Raw genomic sequence first — 12,623 nt, forward strand, 5'->3', positions numbered from 1 at the left:
GGGGTAAATTTAGTTTACTCCCCCCAAAATTTACCCCCGGGGTAAAATTTTTGGGGGGGGTAATTTAAATTTTATTAAATATATAGTATTAAAAATGCGCTCGTAGCGCGCAAAATTTTTTTTATTAGAGATTTTTTATTTTGGGGGGGGTATTTACCCCCCAAAAATTGTTTGGGGGGGGTAAATACCCCCTCCTAAATGGTTGGGGGTGACTACGGCACCCCCAGGGTAGGGGTAAATTTTAAATGGGGGGGGGGGGTAAAATGAAAAAATTTTTGGGGGCACCCCCAAAATCGTTTGGGGGGGGTAATCGCCTCATTATCCCCCCCCCCCCCCCTTGGACGTCTATGATACCGATAACATGTTTTTTTTTATTTTTGCTCACCCTATTCTCTAATATTTAGTAATATACTCGCAAGTCAGGCAATTCTAATTTTAAAAATGTCTCCGCATTTTTTTCACACCCTTTAACATGAATTAACAGGAACATGTTTGGTTGTTAACAAATTTTAAAAAAATAATGTAGATCTTCTAATATCTAATAGTTATTTATTGTATCGTATTAAAGACAGCTTTCTGGGGATATTAGAATAAAAAAATTTAAGATTAAAACCAGCTCTGTTACATGAAAAAAATGGTTTTAATCCTTGTTAGTAAAACGTTGCTAAACATGATTTTTCAGCATGGCTAAGAAACAGTTTAATCTAGCAGATATTTAATGGTTTCGAAGCCATACTGAAAAAAGTGATTTATTACAACTCCTGCCAGGAATTATTTCATCTCAAAAACAAGAACAACCTGAATAAAGAGCCGGCTCCGAGACTCTTGTTAATATTATTAGAAATGGATATATTATTACTTGGATCCAACACCAGATTTTCATGTACTCTGATAAGCTAAAACCACTATTCCTTCCCTTCCATCCCCATAACCCCATCCCCTCCCTTTTTACTGGATGAACAGACTGACCAACAAAAGAGTTCCATGTTAGCAAGATAAATTAACACTAATTTTCCCCTGTCGTAATTTCCATTGTATATTCTATATTAATTTTGTTAGATTTTAATTGCGTGGACACTTATGGATAAAAAAGCCCATATAATGAATGTTTTTTTAATGTAAAAAAAAAGGTATACAATGACACTGATTAAAAGTATAAAAGTGTATTCTGATATATTTAATCCGTAATATCCTGATTAAGTGTTGTATATTAGCAATAGAATTTCATAGAATGTCGGAGTTTTTAATAACCACATGTACTAATGATTAAATAAAAATAGCAAGCAGATGGCAACTAATTTATATATCATCTACAGCCAACTTCCATCTTTTCTAAAATCTTCTGATATCCTATAAAAGGTCTTCTTGTCATAAACTGAAAAATAATGACCATCAAATTATTTTATATTGCTTTGTATCATTGTGTATTCAAGTTTGACTTTCTAAATATGTTTCTATTAATTACATGTAGGACATAGGTAATGATACCCTATATCTTTCTTTTAAAGCAATCAAATAATAATTTCTATTGTATTTGATCAAACTGCAACGCACATTAACACCTATCAACTTTTTTCTGGCCTCCCATTATACAGACATGTATGACAATAGCCAAAAGTGGCGAAGCAGATAAATATCTAGATGGACACACGGTTAAAGTGAGTGAGAAAGAGATACGTGAAACAATTATAAACATCACGAAACCTTTATAAAAATAAGTATCTATGTCTAGAAAAGCCTGACCGACATACAGACAAATCAAGTGAATTATATACTGGATGCTAATTGGTACAGGGAGTCATTACACAAAATGTAAGCTGTCTATCTTAAAAAGAAGCTGAGAAAATCACTTTTCCCAGAGCGTTAAGGATTGACGGCCAGACAAATAGATTTTTAGAGTATCTTTGCTACTATCAAAACAAGTACAATGTTTTAACAATCAGCATTTTTGATAAAAATAATTATCACAAAATAACAACATAATTTTTCTTCTTTCGTTGTAGCAAGTAATATTTTTAGCGAAACCCTATGAATAATAGTGCATGTATTGGCAGGGATCTTAAGGGAAAAGACAATGGACTATAAATTAATGAACATCCAAATTCTGCTAAACTAAATCACCTTTTCTAAAGATTAAAATAATTTGTTGAAAAGGTTGCTAGTTTAAACAACCCAAAAAAGATTCAATTATCAAAGTACCCAAAGTGTTGAAGCCAACTTATGTTATTAAAACTTTGGATACTTGATTATTATTTACCTATAGTCCAATGTACCCTTTCTCCCTGATGTATTGTTCATGTAGAAATATAGCTTATCATCTCGTCAATACAGGATACTCGGGTTGTCACACAAAACAACAAAACAAAATAAAAGAGAATTTTTGTCCTTCTTAAATTGTCATTAATGTCATAACAGCATAAATTTATCAATTGGCCCACTAAAAAGTAATTACAAACGCGACTTCAAATTACAGGATTTAAAATTAAGAAATTTTACAAATTGAAAATTTTACCTATTTTCTATGATGTATGGACAACTGTTACTTTAGTAGGTTTTAGTAAGTTTTTTTATGTGTGTTTATTCATTTCCAGTTGCTTGTATTTTCGTATGAACACTAGCTGTAAGTAGAGTTTAGTATGTGTGTTTATTTATTTCCATTTACATGTATTTTCGTATGGACACCAGTTACTATAGTGAGTAGAGTTTAGTATGTGTGTTTATCTCTTTCCTGTTACATGTATTATTGTATGAACACTAGCTATTTTAGTGAGTAGAGTTTAGTATGTGTGTTTATCTATTTCCAGTTACATGTATTTTCGTATGAACACTAGCTATTTTAGTAAGTAGAGTGTTTATCTATTTCCTGTTACATGTATTATTGTATGATCACTAGCTATTTCAGTGAGTAGAGTTTAGTATGTGTGTTTATTTATTTCCAGTTACATGTATTATTGTATGAACACTAGCTATTTTAGTGAGTAGAGTTTTAGTATGTGTGTTTATCTATTTCCATTTACATGTATTATTGTATGAACACTAGCTATTTTAGTGAGTAAAGTTTAGTATGTGTGTTTATCTATTTCCAGTTACATGTATTATTGTATAAACACTAGCTATTTTAGTGAGTAGAGTTTAGTATGTGTGTTTATATATTTCCTGTTATATGTATTATTGTATGAACACTAGCTATTTTACTGAGTAGAGTTTAGAATGTGTGTTTATTTATTTCCTGTTACATGTATTATTGTATGGACACTAGTTACTTTAGTGAGTAGAGTTTAGCATGTGTGTTTATTTCATGCATTTTTGTATGAACACTAGCTATTTTAGTACGAAGAATTTAGTTTTTGCGATCTAAATTACAGTTATATGTATTTTTGTATGGACACAGTTACTTTGGTAAGTAGCGATTAGAATGTGTGTTTATTGCATGTATTTTTGTATGGACACTAGCTATTTTAGTATGTGTGTTTGTCTATTTCCATTTACATGTAATTTCATATGAACACTAGCTATTTTAGTGAGTAGAGTTTGGTATGTGTGTTTATCTATTTCCTGTTACATGTATTATTGTATGGACACCAGTTATTTTAGTGAGTAGAGTTTAGTATGTGTGTTTATATATTTCCTGTTACATGTATTTTCATATGAACACTAGCTATTTCAGTGAGTAGAGTTTAGTATGTGTGTTTATCTATTTCCAGTTACATGTATTATTGTATGAACACTAGCTAATTTAGTGAGTAGAGTTTAGTATGTGTGTTTATTTATTTCCTGTTACATGTATTATTGTATGAACACCAGTTACTTTAGTGAGTAAAGTTTAGTATGTGTGTTTATTTATTTCCAGTTACATGTATTATTGTATGAACACCAGTTACTTTAGTAAGTAAAGTTTAGTATGTGTGTTTATTTATTTCCAGTTAAATGTATTATTGTATGAACACCAGTTACTTTAGTGAGTAAAGTTTAGTATTTGTGTTTATTTATTTCCTGTTACATGTATTATTGTATGAACACTAGCTATTTTAGTGAGTAGAGTTTAGTATGTGTGTTTATTTATTTCCATTTATTTGTATTTTCATATGAACACTAGCTACTTTAGTGAGTAAAGTGTAGTATGTGTGTTTATCTATTTCCTGTTACATGTATTATTGTATGAACACTAGCTATTTTAGTGAGTAGAGTTTAGTATGTGTGTTTATCTATTTCCTATTGCATGTATTATTGTATGAACACTATTTACTTTAGTGAGTAGAGTTTAGTATGTGTGTTTATTTATTTCCTGTTACACAACATTTCCGTTCTGAATTATCTCTATTCTGTTATGCAAACTAGGCGTTCAGCTAAATTAATTTTTAAAGTGAGGTTGGTAAAATCCATTATATGTACCAGTGAATAATTTAATCAGCCCCCCCCCCCCTCCCATTGTTTTTAATTTTGTTAAAAGTTATGTTTAGTTAATATGTAAACTTAAATAGTAATGATATCATTATCATCAGGGAGAGAGGGGACATTGGGCTCTTTATTACACTAGTCCCCAAAGTCTTATGATAACGTTTTCTTATTCGCTGGCTTAATAAGCATGGAGACTTGTTGAGTGTCTAAAAGTTTCAACCAATAATTGTAATCTACAAAAGGTATAAATTCGTGTATAATTCGTTACCCCCCCCCCACCAAAAAAAATGAAAAGCTTGGACGTCCTTGCCTATATGATGTAAAGATTTCCCCACCCCCCCAAAAAAATCTGAATTTTGAATTTTTACATCCCCCCCCCCAAAAAAAAAAAGAAATGAAAAAGAATGGACGCCCTTGATTGCAATGAACAAAATTTGATGTTGATCTCAATTAATTAATTATTGTTTAGTGATTAAATCTTAGGGGGTTAGGGGTTGAGTGTTACTATCCAGTATCCGTACTAGGAATTTTACCGCCAAGTCTTTTTTTGCAAGGGCGTTTTTAGTGTTAGTTATAGTTAATTTATATTCATAACGAACCTATACCACCAAATATATACAACTAGCGGCTGCACTAAAAAGCATTCAGGGCAGTAAAACCATCCCAAGAAAGATTAAAAATGACAATTGTGTTATTCTTTTAAATTATTTTAATGTTTATGTTTCATACTTTTGCATCTTGGCTCTAGGCTATTTTTCTGCTAACTTTAACATAGTTGCTATATAAACAAGGATGACAACATCCATAAAAGCGAAGCTCTGAAATGGTAGGACAAACGAACATTAACACATGTAGAGTGTCAGAACGGAATAATTGGAATTTTAAGTAAATTGGTTAAAAAACTGCTTAAATACAGGATAATGTTTAAGGACATACTTACATTTTTAGGACTTAATTATTGAGATGCTCCGCTTATAACGTTGTATTTTGTTAGTCCTGGGAATCAGCATGCCAAAAATCGATCAATCGAATAATTATAATCACATAAAAATTTGCTATTAAAAAATTAAAAATAAATGTGTTTAAAATGGACGTACGGACATTCTGGTAACGATTATAGAGTTGCTAAGCTTTATAAATCCTACCTAACTACAACAGGAATCACCATGCAAAATTTTAAGTTTTAAGTTGATAGGACAATTCTAACATGCCTAAATTAACGAAAAGAGCTAACCGTTACGGGCTGACAGACGGACGGGTTGACGGACCGACCCTAAATATAGAAAAAGCTTCGCTTAAAAAAAAAATATAATAGCAAAAACAGCCGTAAATTATATACTTTTTTATATATCAATGTTTTTATAACTTTTTACAATAAATATCGTAAATCATTTTAATAGTTGTATGGTATATGATTATGTTTAACTTGTATCAAATTAAACCAAATATTATGATGCAAAAAAGTGACAAGCAGTTATTAATAGGACTATCTTATAAAACAATGATTAAAATATCCAATCGTAGCGGAGCATAATATTTCAAGTAAATATAATCAATCAGACAGGGGGTTCAGGACATTGGGCTGTTCATTACACTAGTGTCTAGTCCCAAAAGTTTAATAATGTTAACTTTTTCGTTGCCTTAAAAATTTTGGGACTTTATTAAATCTAATTGATCTTTCATTAAGTTGAGTGTCCAAACGTTTCAACCGCTAACTTAATCTACAGGAGGGGTAATTTTGCGTAACATCATTGGGGACATACATCAATTTAAAGACTTTTTTTAATAGATAAAGAAATCAGTTATATATTTTGTGAAAAATAAATCTCTTATTCGTTCCCAGAATAAAAGTAAAATAATAGAGGGTAAGGGGTTATATAACTGTATGCCCCCACCCTGTGGACCCTGTGACTTCTTTCAATTGAGTCTTTGAATAATAGCCAATAGCATCGTAAGTATTATCACAGCCAAGTCTCTACAAAAGAGCAGAAAGCAATTTGCTAGCAGATGAAAAGGTCCCTAAGACAGGGGCCAGATAGTTGGGGAGTAAATTTATGCTTATAAGAATCGCCTTTTCGCCTAAAACTTTTTAACATAATTCCTGTATTAAATATGCTGTATTTTTAATATTTTTTTTCTTTTTATTAATTAGATTAATCTATGATACAAAGTAGAACGATGTCTGTCTGTCTGTCTATCTGTTTGTACCAAAAGATCTAGCAAACCGCTGAACCGATTGGGTTGTCCTTTATAGGGTAGCTCCCATAGGTCCTGGGAAGGTTTATAGTTATCCCCCCCAAAAAATGAAAAATCCTCCCTTACAAAAAAAATTCTTTTTAAAACTAAAATTAAATTAGTGCGGTCGACTCACCCCCCTCCCCGAAAAAAAATTACCCCCCCCCCCGCAAAAAAAAATATTTTTTTTTTTTCATTTTTCTTTTAAATCTAAAATACGAAAAATTAGGTTGATCAAACCTCTTGGGGTAAAGCCCCTAGAGGCTAGGGGCAAAGCCTCTAGAAAAATTTGATAGTATGAATCAAAATGAAGGAAAATTCTCTCTATATTCATAAGTATAAAACCAGTGATCCGTAACCTACAATAACACTTCAATGTACTTCAATCATATATATACTTGAATATTAAGACATAGTATTAGGCAATGATCTTTTTAAAGGTGGCTAACTTATTTTTGAATTTCCAAAATTACATTCAAAATGAACCAATCAAGCGTTTCATTGTTAAATTATTGGATGTCTTTTAGTTGCAAATAATTTTAGCTGCAAATTACAAAATAGGAAATTCAAAGTCTTGACATCGGCTATGTCCTGAAATGCACAGCTAGCTGCTTAAAAGCGTGTGTACGACTACGTTCGTCACTTCATCAATGTAAGTAATTTACAGTATTGATTCAAAACCGATTAATACCGACTGGATTAGAACCGGTTTTCAGTCATACTAAAAAAGCATGTACAGCACTGTATTACAAACAAATTTCCACGAATAATAAAATAAAAATCATAAATTTAATACCAGTTTTATATTTTAACATCCGTGGAAAGCTGTCTGTAATGCGATGCAGAAATTAACTATTCCAAACTTAAATTTGATAATTGTTGACTGCACATTTTTCCAGGAATCGTTATTATTATTTTTAGTAGCGAAGCTACTCTATTATTCCGAATGTCCGTCCGTCCGTGACGTTTTACGTTTTCGTGATTTTCTCAACTCCTTTTCAAGATAAAGGGCTGAAATTTTCAGGGATTTATTAATTTTATATTCTACATATTTCATAAAGTTTTATTAATATTTTTTTATTGATTGGGGTGCTAGATCGATTCCTAGATTTTGTAGGTTTCCATGGTTTTCTCAATTCCTATTCAGGATTGACGGTTGAAATGATCAGTGATTGACTATGCTCATGTTCTACATATTCCCATCAAGTTTCATTAAGATTTGTCTATTAATTGCGGTGCTAGATCTATTCCTAGATTTTTAAGTTTTCATGATTATAAGGTTGCGTGATTTTAAAGAATTCCCTATTTTATTAATGTCGATATTTATTATATGACACTGCTTTATAGTATTTTTTCCTGATATACAATCATAATTTTTGAGCTTCGCTGCTTATGGATGTTGTTATCCTTGTTTAATGTATCAATTAAGGGCATTAATTTGGTATTAGAGGGGGAGGATTTGGTCTAGATTACACTTTTAGGAAATTGTCAAAGGTTTTGGTGAGGATGATATTTTCATCACCCGAATGAATCCTATAATTTCATTGGAAAGGGACACTAAGCTTTGTAGAAACATAGGACAACTATATAAACTTACATGAGTATCACAATGACAACAAAGCATTTGCATATTAAAATTGTATAATTTTTTTTAAAATCAATAAAAAGTAAAAATTCGATCAACTAATTAAGATAATTTTAATACTTTTGATAGTCCTAAAAGACAAAAGATGTCTGTGTGTTTAAATTAAATATATCATCGACAAGGCTTTTCTTCAAAGTGAAGCTTCTGATAAACCATCAAAAGTTTTTATCTATTTTATGATATATGACTTAAACCTAATTCCTCTAGGCTATAAGGAAATAATAATTAAAAATATATATCAATTATGAAATTGTAGTTTATGGGTACCATGAATTTATAGAAATATTTTTTAATTATTCAATAATAGAAAAAATAGATAATAAATTACTTCCTTCTCATATTCTAAGACAATTGACTGTCCCTTTAATTTAAGTGTGGTTGAGACAAAATGGCCATGAAATTCAAATAAAACAAAATCAGTGCAGTGTGAGATTTTATAAACATTCTCAATACTAACTAAAAATCACTTTAAATATAACCTATTATACAAAGAGGTAAGATTTTTTGCACACCTTTTATGTAGTTAAAAATAGCCTAAAACTATCCAAAAACTAAATTCCTAAAACAATATAGATTTAATCAGGTCAGTCATTATTAAAACAATATCTTACGCTTCAAACAATCAAAAAACCTTAGGTGCTACTTTATATGATACTAGCGGCTTCGCCCCTAGCTTTGCAAAAGAGGTAATTTAAAAAAAATTAGGTGCCTGCCTAAAAAAAAAAATAAATAAATTTGGTACCTGCCTAAACAATACAAAAATTGGGGGGAAGGCGTTGTTTTGTGGGGTTGGGAGAGTCCCAACCCTCAAGAAAATAGTTTAAAACAACCACAAGAAATATATTTCCTAAAGAGTAGAATCATCGGTGCAGCGGTTACCGAGATCTTATGCTTCAGACGGATGGACGGACGGACAGACGGACAATCATCATTCTACTTTATATTATAGATGATATAAAGTTTTTTTTAATCCATGCAAATATTATTAGATTGAATGAAAGAAAATAAAATATGATAAAAACTAAATTAACATCGCAAAATATGACCCCTTTACAAATAACTTTCCCCTTCATTTACCTTACTCCGTCGATTACCTCCTTCCATTAGATTTAGATAACTAGAGTGCTTCACTCCAATATGAAAAATTTGCAAACAAAATGTCTTATCATATTCAATAAATTTTTCTGCTAATATTTTATAAGGCCTACACTCAATTTTTTCACTAATTTCACAATTTATTCAAAAACTTTTTTAAAACAAAGCTTCGAAACTGATTAGTCATAACATATTATTTTCATTTTATTATTTGTTGACAACAATACGACAAATATATATTTAAGCAATTATTTAATTATTTCTAAAATCAATCTATCAGAAATTCTATTTTATCCAAAGGTTTTAGCTTGTCCCCAGAGATGCAGGGATATATCAATTTTAATCAAAATAAGTCTTTGTATGTTTATCGCATTGTTAAAAAAATTTTGAATTAAAGAATTACATCCTATTCATTGACTATCACTCACAAAAAAAGTCAGGCTTCCAAAGACTTCATTTTGTGAATTATATTTCATGAGAATTGTTATTTAATAGCCCTTTACCCTCTCCTTGTATCCCTGGCTAGCTCCGGTGTGTATGGAATGAGATTAAGAGATGAAGAGAATTATTGAAGCATGATAGTTTACAAATGAAATCAGACAAGGATAGTCAAACTATTATAATCTTAAATACAATTAATTACAGGGTGAACACAGTAAATAGTTCCATTTATGATTTAATATTTCTTTTTGTGAAAAATTGGTTAAAATTTGTTTAAAAATAGAACGATTTAGAAAATAAAATACATAGTAGTCAAACTATTATAATATTGTATAAACCTAATTACAGGGTGAACACAGTAAATATTTCCAATTAATATTTGTTTTGGTGAAAAAATTTATCAAACAAATTTGTTTAAAGATAAAACTATTTTAAAAATCAAAGGATAGTTATACTTTTATTATCTTAAATACATTTATGATTTAATTACAGGGTAAATACTGTAAATATTTCCAATTAATATTTGCTTTGGTGAATGAAAGGGTTAAATAATTTTTTTCAAAGATGAAAATATTTCATAAATGCAGGCATAGACAAACTATTTTATCTTAAATAGTACAATTAATTGCAGGGTGAATAAAGTTATTATTTTCAATTATATTTTTAGGTAAAAAATATGGTTATATACATTTTGCCATGATAAAAATGTAAAATTTATTATAATCTTATATACATATTACAGGGTGAACACAGTAAATATTTCCAATTAAGATTTATTTTCATGACTAAATGGTTAAATAAATTTGTTCAAAGATAGAAATAAAATAGGTTCATTGTTTAAATTCTAAACTTAAGAATAAAATTATAATAGTATAAATTTCTATAGTTACAACCTTCTATCTACAAAAATTCAAAACAAAAATTTTTTTTCTTCAAAAATCTATTTTTAAGTTTTATATCATGCAGAAATGAATATATCATTTTAAAATTTGACAAAACTGTATTATTAATATCAGATTTTCGTATATATAGCCAAATTCGGATAATCAAAGTTTTGAATGAAATAAACTTTAAAATTTAGTGGAGCACCCTGTAATTAAATGTGTATAAATGTTATTTTGTGGCACACGCGCTCTGCACTTCAAGTCATGGACGCTGATTAAGGGACAGTTCACAAACTAGTGACAATAGTTATTTAATGCATCGTATTATAGACAGATCTGCGCGGAAGTAAAAAAAAATTATAAGATTGAAACCAGTGGAACGAAGTGCCAGTCTAACAAACTGGTATTAATTTTTAATTCATATTAATATTCGTGGAAAATTATCTGTAATACGATGCTATACATGATTTTTTAGTATGGCTGATAAACGGTTCTAGTCCAGCGGTTTCGAAGCCATACTTTAATAATAATAATCTTACATAAGATTAGGTGAAAAATACTACAGTTAGTAACTCGTAAAAATATCCAAATTAGTGAAAAATTATAAAAATATAGTGAGCGTATTATACATTTGGCAAAATCAAATAATTAAAAATGTTTTATATAGTTTCATAGACTTTAGTCCGCGGATACGTATAACAAAAATTATAGGTATAAGGCCCTTTTTCTTTTCCCTGCCGGGCCGAGGTATCAAGTCAGCAAAGAAGGGAAAATGTCAATAATTTTTTTTTGTTTCTGTGTAATTATCTTCTTCAGATTTCATATTATTTTCGGTAGCGCAACCACTTTGTAACTAGATTATTTGAATTGAAACATTAAAATTTCCTGAAGTAAAATAAAAAGAAAAGTAAAATTGCCCCTTTAATTAAATCTCTCTGATAAAATAAAAATATTTGTTACAGTTGATATGATATAAAACAAGGATGACAAATCAAAGTATATAAGACTTGATTATAAAGATTCTTCGCTTATAACATTGTGCTTAGTTGTCCTAGGAATCAGCATTCAAAAAATCAGATTAATCGGTTGAAAATCAACATGTTAAAAATGGACGTACGGACATTCTAATAATGATTATAGAGTTTTAGAAATTTTACCTAACTACTACAGGAATAACCATGCAAAGTTTGAAATAGATAGGAAAACTCTAACATGCAGAAATTAACGAAAAGAGCTATCTGTTCCGGACAGACGGACCGACCCTAATTATAGAAAAGCTTCGCTTTTAAAAAATGATAATAAATGTCTCAAAATTATACTCTCAGACTTCATAATTATTCCCCTACATTGTTTTCTCTTTTTTTAACAGCGAAACTTTTTAGTAGCGAAGCTACTCTATAATTCACCTAGTCTATTCGCTATGGGGGAAATAGGATTTATTCAGCTCCTATAATAGATAGAATGCTGAAACTTTCTTTGACAACATTCCCTTTATTAAGGAGCACATTTAACTATAAAACATCAATGGCGGTCGAACCGCTTTTTAACAGGTTTTAGGCTATTTTTATATTTTTCACATTTTTCTCCATATCATTGGTGTTATTGGTCCAATTTTCAAACTTTTTTTGGATATTTTCAACAAAAAAATTCTGTTAGAGATATCAAAATTAAATATCCTGTCGTTTAAAGAAAACAAACATGGCGGTCAGACTGCATTTTACCAGGTTTTTGGTTATTTTTATATGTTTTACATATTTCCCCATATCATTGGTGTTATTGGTCCAATTTTCAAACTTTTTTTTGGATATCAGTATCAAAATAATTTTTCCCATTGTTATGAGCATCTTTTATGTAATTTACTGTGACCGTCGTCATAATGCAAAATAAAACAAGATTTTGTGGTTATTTTCTCTAATTAATCTATT

The sequence above is a fragment of the Acartia tonsa genome, chromosome 8 (assembly GCF_053477335.1).
Source record: "Acartia tonsa isolate MP-2025a chromosome 8, ASM5347733v1, whole genome shotgun sequence".
Classification (NCBI taxonomy): domain Eukaryota; kingdom Metazoa; phylum Arthropoda; class Copepoda; order Calanoida; family Acartiidae; genus Acartia; species Acartia tonsa.